This window comes from Diplotaxodon limnothrissa, linkage group LG2 (genome assembly GCF_057381915.1).
Source record: "Diplotaxodon limnothrissa isolate DT_005_m linkage group LG2, D_limnothrissa_male_GT1.1, whole genome shotgun sequence".
Classification (NCBI taxonomy): Eukaryota; Metazoa; Chordata; class Actinopteri; order Cichliformes; family Cichlidae; genus Diplotaxodon; species Diplotaxodon limnothrissa.
In genome coordinates this window covers 19786134-19794049 of record NC_140597.1, presented here as the reverse complement: position 1 = coordinate 19794049, position 7916 = coordinate 19786134, and positions in this window count along the sequence as shown.

The window sequence follows — 7916 nt, the reverse complement described above, 5'->3', positions numbered from 1 at the left end:
GACCCGCATCCCCCGACCCCGCCGCTCTCCCCCTGGCGGGTGCATCAGGGTTGAATTTAATGTTGCTGAAACAACAAAGTAATAAAAAAAATAAATCTATCTGATCGAGAAATCACTCATCTTTGGAAAAGAGTTTATTACAGAGAAATGGCTCTTTCCAAAATAAAAGCTATACTATACACTTCTTCTGGGCTATATTCTCAGCAGCATATTAAACATATCAGGTCCCCATAAGGAGAATCATGCGGCTGTCTAAATGACTCGGGTAAAGTTTGTAGCATGCATGCTTGTTGTTTTTGTCTGCTTCCACTTGTCTTTGCACTAGGATGATGTCGGAGTAAATGTGCAGTCATATTCGTTGTGTTCCCACTAGTGCTGTCAGCGTTAATCTCGTTGAAATGACGTTAACGCCACAACACGGCAAATCTCCGTTAACGAGCTACCGCGGATCGCCCCGTGCGTGGGGCTGGACGGCCAACACGTTAACGAGCTAGCTGCGCTAACGCACTAGTTCCCAGCAATGTAATTGAGCATTGCATGGCACATCCAACATACTGTTTTACTTTTGTCCATGACACGCTTACCTTCAAGGTCATACGTCACATGAAAACCAAAATAGTTCCAAACGCCAGATCTGAATGAGGGTGGGGGAGGTTCAATTTGCCATGTTGCAAGGAGAGCTTAACTTCTGTCTCGCTAGCTTGCCCTGCGCTCAGTGAATCTGCATTCGACTACTCCGCCTAGGCTGCACTGTCGAGCGCAAATCCACTGAGCGCTCAACACAGACAGCATTGTCAGAAGGAAAGTTGATAAAATAAATTAAAAGTTTTGTATTGTTCGATACATATGCGTACCGAACCGAAAGCACTGTATCGAACGATTCAATATCAATACAAGTATTGTTGCACCCCTAATAAATATATATATATATATATACTGTATATATATATATATATATATATAACCGGGCGGGAACACCAAGCAGCTGGATAGCGTAGTGGTTAGACTACACGCCTTTGGAACAGAGGATCGCAAGTTCGATTCCTGCCTGGGGCGTCTGTATCCAGTAAGGGTCCTAAGGCTAGACCCCCTATGCTAAGCAAGCCTACCGCGGACATGAGCGAGACAGATAAATATGAAGGCATGCCGGCTCGGACGTCGCCCGGATCAACAAGGTCCGCGTCAGGTGTTGAGGAACCAGGGCACCCTGACGAAAAGTGGGCTACTGGAACAAGAAGGCATCGGTGGGCAAGGGACGAAAACAGGGCGTTGTTGGAATGCTACTATGCAAGTAACCCCGGCGGAAGGGGCTACATGAATAGGATGAGGGACCTATGGATTCTTCGATACCCAACATCCACAATGACGGCGAAACCAAGGGCTCAGAGAAGAGCTCGAGAGGATGTGGAGGGTGAAGGTAACGGTGGTCCCCGTGGTAATCGGAGCACTAGGTGCGGTGACTCCCAAGCTAGGCGAGTGGCTCCAGCAGATCCCGGGAATAACATCGGAGATCTCTGTCCAGAAGAGCGCAGTCCTGGGAACAGCTAAGATACTGTGCAGGACCCTCAAGCTCCCAGGCCTCTGGTAGAGGACCCGAGCTTGAAGGATAAACCGCCCGCATGGGCGTGCTGGGTGTATATATACTGTGTGTATGTATATATATATATATATATATATATATATATGAAAAGAATATTGAGGGGACAGTTTACCCTGCCCGGGATAGGGTTACCGGGACCCCGCCCTGGAGCCAGGCCTGGGGAGGGTGCCCGAGGGCGAGCGTCTGGTGGCCGGGCCTTAGTCCATGGGGCCCGGCCGGGCACAGCCCGAAGAGGAGACATGGGCCCATTCTCCCGCAGGCCCACCACCCCCAGGAGGCGTCATAGGGGTTGGGTGCATTGTGTGCCGGGTGGCGGCCAGGAGCGGAGGCCCTGGCGGACTGACCCCCGGCTGCCAAGACTGGCAATAGGGACATGGAATGTCACCTCTCTGGTGGGGAAGGAGCCTGAGTTAGTGCGTGAGGTTGAGAGGTACCGGCTAGATATAGTCGGGCTCACCTCTACACATGGCTTGGGCTCTGGAACCAGTCTCCTGGAGAGGGGCTGGACTCTGTCTCAGTCTGGAGTTGCCCCTGGTGAGAGGCGGCGGGCTGGGGTGGGTATTCTAATATCCCCTCGGCTTGCTGCCGGTACGTTGAGGTTTTTCCCGGTGGATGAGAGGGTTTGTTCCCTGCGCCTTAGGGTCGGGGAACGGGTCCTGACTGTCATCTGCGCTTATGCGCTGAGTACCCAGCCTTCTTAGAGTTGGGGAGGGGGGGTGCTGGAAGGTGCTCCACCTGGAGACTCTGTTGTCCTGCTGGGAGACTTCAATGCTCACGTGGGTAACGACAGCGAGACCTGGAGGGGCGTGATTGGGAGGAACGGCCTCCCTGATCTGAACCCGAGCGGTGCTTTGTTATTGGACTTCTGTGCTAATCACAGTTTGGCCATATCGAACACCCTGTTCGAACATAAGAGTGTCCATAAGTGCACGTGGCACCAGGACGCTCTAGGCCGTAGGTTGATGATCGATTTTGTAATCGTAACACCAGACCTGCGACCATATGTTCTGGACACTCGGGTAAAGAGAGGGGCTGAGCTGTCAACTGATCACCACCTGGTGGTGAGTTGGATCAGGTGGCGGGGGAGGATGCTGGACAGACCTGGTGCACCTAAACGCGTAGTGAGGGTGTGCTGGGAACGTCTAGCAGAGGCCCCAGCCCGCGAGATCTTCAACGCACACCTCCGGCAGAGCTTCAACAGCATTCCGAGGGAGACTGGGGACATTGAGTCCGAATGGACCATGTTCAGCGTCTCCATTGCCGAAGCTGCTGCATTGAGCTGCAGCCGCAAGGTGGTTGGTGCCTGCCGCGGTGGTAATCCCCGAACCAAATGGTGGACACCAGAGGTGAAGGGAGCCACTAGGCTGAAGAAGGAGTCCTATCGGGCTTGGTTAGCCTGTGGGACTCCGGAGGCAGCCGACAGGTATCGACAGGCCAAGCGGAATGCGGCTCGGGCAGTGGCTGGAGCAAAAACTCGGGTGTGGGAGGAGTTCGGAGAGGCCATGGAAAAAGACTTTCGGACTGCCTCGAAGAGATTCTGGCAAACCGTCAGGCGTCTTAGGAGGGGAAAGCGGTGCTCTACCTGCACTGTGTATAGTGCTGGCGGAGCGCTGCTGACGTTGACTGAGAAAATTGTCAGGCGGTGGAAGGAATACTTCGAGGACCTCCTTAATCCCACTGAAACGTCTTCCGAGGAGGAAGCAGAGTCTGGGGATGAGGGGAATGACCCGCCAATTTCCGGGGGCGAGGTCACTAAGGCAGTTAAACAACTCCTTGGTGGCAGAGCCCCTGGTGTTGATGAGGTCCGCCCCGAGTTCCTGAAGGCTCTGGACGTTGTAGGGCTGTCCTGGTTGACACGCCTCTCCAATGTTGCGTGGAGATCAGGGGCAGTATCTGTGGACTGGCAGACCGGGGTGGTGGTCCCCATCTTTAAGAAGGGGGACCGGAGGGTGTGTTCCAACTACAGGGGGATCACACTCCTCAGCCTCCCTGGGAAAGTCTATGCCAGGGTGCTGGAAAGGAGAGTTCGTCCGCTAGTCGAACCTCGGATACAAGAGGATCAATGCAGTTTTCGTCCTGGTCGCGGAACACTGGACCAGCTCTTTATCCTCTCCAGGATACTTGAGGGTGCATGGGAGTTTGCCCAACCAGTCTACATGTGTTTTGTGGACTTGGAGAAGGCATTCGGCCGTGTCCCTCGGGGTGTCCTGTGGGAGGTGTTGCGGGAGTATGGGGTGTCTGGCCCATTGCTACGGGCCATTCGATTCCTATACAACCGTTGTAAGAGCTTGGTTCGCATTGCTGGCAATAAGTCGGACTCGTTCCCGGTGGGTGATGGGCTCTGCCAGGGCTGCCCTTCATCTCTGGTTCTGTTCATAATTTTTATGGACAGGATTTCTAGGCGCAGCCAAGTGGCGGAGGGCTTTCGCTTTGGTGGCCTCAGAATCTCATCTCTGATTTTTGCGGATGATGTGGTTCTGTTGGCTTCATCGGGTGAGGGCCTCCAGCTCGCACTGGAACGATTCGCAGCCGAGTGTGAAGCAGCGGGAATGAGGATCAGCACCTCCAAATCTGAGGCCATGGTTCTCAGCCGGAAAAGGATGGAGTGCCCACTCCGGGTCGGGGATGAGTTCCTGCCCCAAGTGGAGGAGTTCAAGTATCTCGGGGTCTTGTTCGCGAGTGATGGAAGAAGGGAGCCGGAGATCGACAGACGGATTGGGGCTGCAGCTGCAGTAATGCGGACGCTGCACCGGTCCGTCGTGGTGAAGAGGGAGCTGAGTGTAAAAGCGAAGCTTTCAATTTACCGGTCGATCTACGTCCCTACCCTCACCTATGGCCACGAGCTGTGGGTAGTGACCGAAAGAACGAGATCGCGGATACAAGCGGCAGAAATGAGCTTCCTCCGAAGGGTGGCTGGCCTCTCCCTTAAAGATAGGGTGAGAAGTTCGGCCATCCGGGAGGGGCTCAGAGTACAGCAGCTGCTGCTCCACATCGAAAGGAGCCAGCTGAGGTGGTTCGGGCATCTGACAAGGATGCCCCCTTGGCGCCTCCTGGGTGAGGTGTTCCAGGCATGTCCCACCGGGAGGAGGCCCCGGGACAGACCCAGGACACGCTGGAGAGATTATATCTCTCGGCTGGCCTGGGAACGCCTTGGTGTTCCCCCGGATAAGCTGGAGGAGGTGGCTGGGGAGAGGGAGGTCTGGGCCTGTTTGCTTAGGCGTACAGCCTCAGGGTCCCCGCGACCCGGCCTCCGATAAAGTGGATGAAGATGGATGGATGGATGGATGGATGGATATATATATATATATACATATATATATATGATACATACCGTGCAGGGGCCTATGCTTCCATGATGGTTCCTCCTCTTCCTCCTCTTTCTTGGGTTTCTGCTGCCTGAGGTATTCAGTGAGCACGCTGTCAGTTGGAGCCATCTTCGTGATGTATTCATGGATGTTTGTTGTCTCATCTTGGACTGTGGTGCTGACACTCACCAGTCCCCGACCCCCTTCCTTCCGCTTAGCGTACAGCCTCAGGGTCCTGAATTTATGGTGAAACCCTCCATGCATGGTAAGGAGCTTTCTTGTCTTGATGTCAGTGGCAGACTTGGTACGTACCACGTACTTGGTGGTTGCAGCTTTCCTAGCGGCCTCTTCATGGTTCCCATTTGCCTGTGGGATCCCCAGGTACATGTAACTGTCCTCTATGTCTGCAATGTTGCCTTCTGGTAGTTCGATCCCCTCCATTCTGACTACCATCCCTCTCTTTGTTACCATCCGACTACACTTCTCCAGCCCGAACGACATCCCGATGTCATTGCTGTATATCCTGGTGGTGTGGATCAGTGAATCGATGTCTTGTTCACTCTTGACATACAGCTTGATGTCATCTATGTACAGGAGGTGGCTGACAACTGCTCCATTCTGTAGTCGGTATCCGTAGCCAGTCTTGTCAATGATCTATCCAGGCAGTGCACAGGTTGGTCAGTCTGGTCTTGCAGTTTCAGCTGATTGTTCGGTCTGCCAGTAGCTTCTTGTCCATCCCTTTCTGTGCCCCACTCATGTATTGACCCATGTGCCTGTTCACCTTAGCCACTATGATGCGTGACAGGAGCTTCCATGTGATGCTGAGGCAGGTTAGTGGTTCGTAGTTGGATGGGAACGGTCCCTTCTGGGGGTCCTTGAGGATCAGGACTGTCCAGCCTTCAGTTAACTATTCCGGGTGTCTCTCGTCAACTAGCAGCTGGTTCATTTGTGTTGCCAGACGCTTGTGGAGTGCAGTCAGCTTCTTCAGCCAGTAAGCGTGAACCATGTCGCTCCCTGGTGCTGTCCAACTCTTCATATTGGACACCCTTTCTTGGATATCTGCCACTGTGATGGTTACTGGGCCTTGTTCAGGGAGGTTGCTGTGGTGGTGCTGCTCTCATATTGTTCCCCTGCCACTGAGAGTACACCTTAGCTGGTTCTGTGGAGAACAGCCGGTTCTTTCTCCTGCCTTCTATCTCTCTGGTGTACCTCTTTAAGCGGCTGGCCAAGGCTGTGAGTCGTTGCTTAGCAGTTTCCAAGGCTCAGGTGTGGACAGCTTCCTGTACTTCTTAGGCACCTTCTTCATCGCGCCTTTCTGCAGCTCTGATAGTTGGTCTTGATCTTGATCTTAGCCTCTAGCCTCCCTCTCCATGGAGAGTACTGCCCCTTGTTGCTGTTCAACTTATATCCAAGCATCTCACTGATCACTGCTGCCGTAGTGTAGATCAGCTTGTTAGTCTCGGTAATGGTGGCTGTAGGTATTGTCCGTAGTGCTGGATTAACATCATCTAGCAGACCTTCTGAGGGTACTTCACGTAATCTTGGTAGTGGCTCACTGCAACAATGGCCTCCCTTGTGGCACCGCCCTGTAAACAAACAGACACTGTCCAGAAACATTGTCTATGAGGCAACCTGGTTAATCTCCACTGGGACCCTCGCCCAACATGGCTGCACATGGAGAATGACAGTGGAAAACAATATTTACAGATGCAGGCAGAGGTTCACCTATGCCCTGCTATCGATCACACGTGTTGTTTCCCACTGGTCACCAAATCTGTTGCGGGAAATGGGACGCCTCATTGCACTGATCAGACCGTCTTCACGCGACCAGTTTCACCTGACGATCAGCATGACCGTCTCTCTCGTGCCTGGCTTCTACATGCTACTTCTGGGCTTTTTCCCTTTTTGGGTGCTCAGCCAGCTTTTTTAACAGGGGCTGATAGGCCCTCTCAGGACACACCCACAACTCAACAGGTGGCTACTATTAACTAATTTATCAATTGTCCAACAAGTCCACAGCAGATTAAAACAATGACATGAAAAAGTTCTAAAAACACAAATAGTGAAAATCATAAATTTCATATGACTATAAGACAAATAAAAATTTTAATTGTGTGGCAGCTACATAATTCCATATATTGTGCTTCATATATGTCCTGTCTTCAGTTTGTATCTACAATGTAGAAAGTAGTAAAAATAAAGGAAAACCATGGTGTGTCCAACAGTGTACTGTACTGTCAGACAAACTGTAAATAATAGGCAAACCAAATATCATATTTGTTAGCTCAGTGTTATGGATGGATGGACAAGGAATTCTTTGCGTAGGCGTATTAAGGTTTGGAGTAAATCCCGATTTAGAGGTAAAAAAATCTTTGGAAACATTAATTACCTTTGTGACAAGAGCAAAATTGGTAATTAAAATTGTATTTTGTTTTAAGAAATGTATATAATAATTTAAGAACTTTAAAATTATTGATAATCTGAAGAAAATGTGATATGCAGTTAAACTTGTGGTAGTTTTTGGCACATTCACCTGCAGTTATCAGCTCCACAGGGATTCAGGATTTCCTGCTGAATGTGTAAATATGCCAACATATGCTTCGCTACCGTGATTTGGCAAAGTCTCCTGGTTAAATTAGCTTGAAGTGCATAAACAATTTCAGATTAATCCTGTCTGAATAGGATTTTAGTTACATTTTTTAACTTTGCTGAATCACAAGTCAGTCTCCTGTCAGTTTATACAGCACCTGAGATATTTATTCATGTTTGGACCCCATTATTTTTATTTTTCCAAAAATACATGGTTGTAGTGAAAATGCATCCAAAGCCATTTGATAATAATAACATATGAGTTTCATCTTCGGATTGTTGGTTTGAAGAACCATCTTCTCTCACCTGGAGCCAGAGCTCAGTGCAAAATTCTGTCCTGAGAAGCTTCTTGGAGGATTCGAACAGAATATTGCTGCTTGGTTGATATCCCTTAGAAAACCAGGAGGAAATTAGGCTGCTCC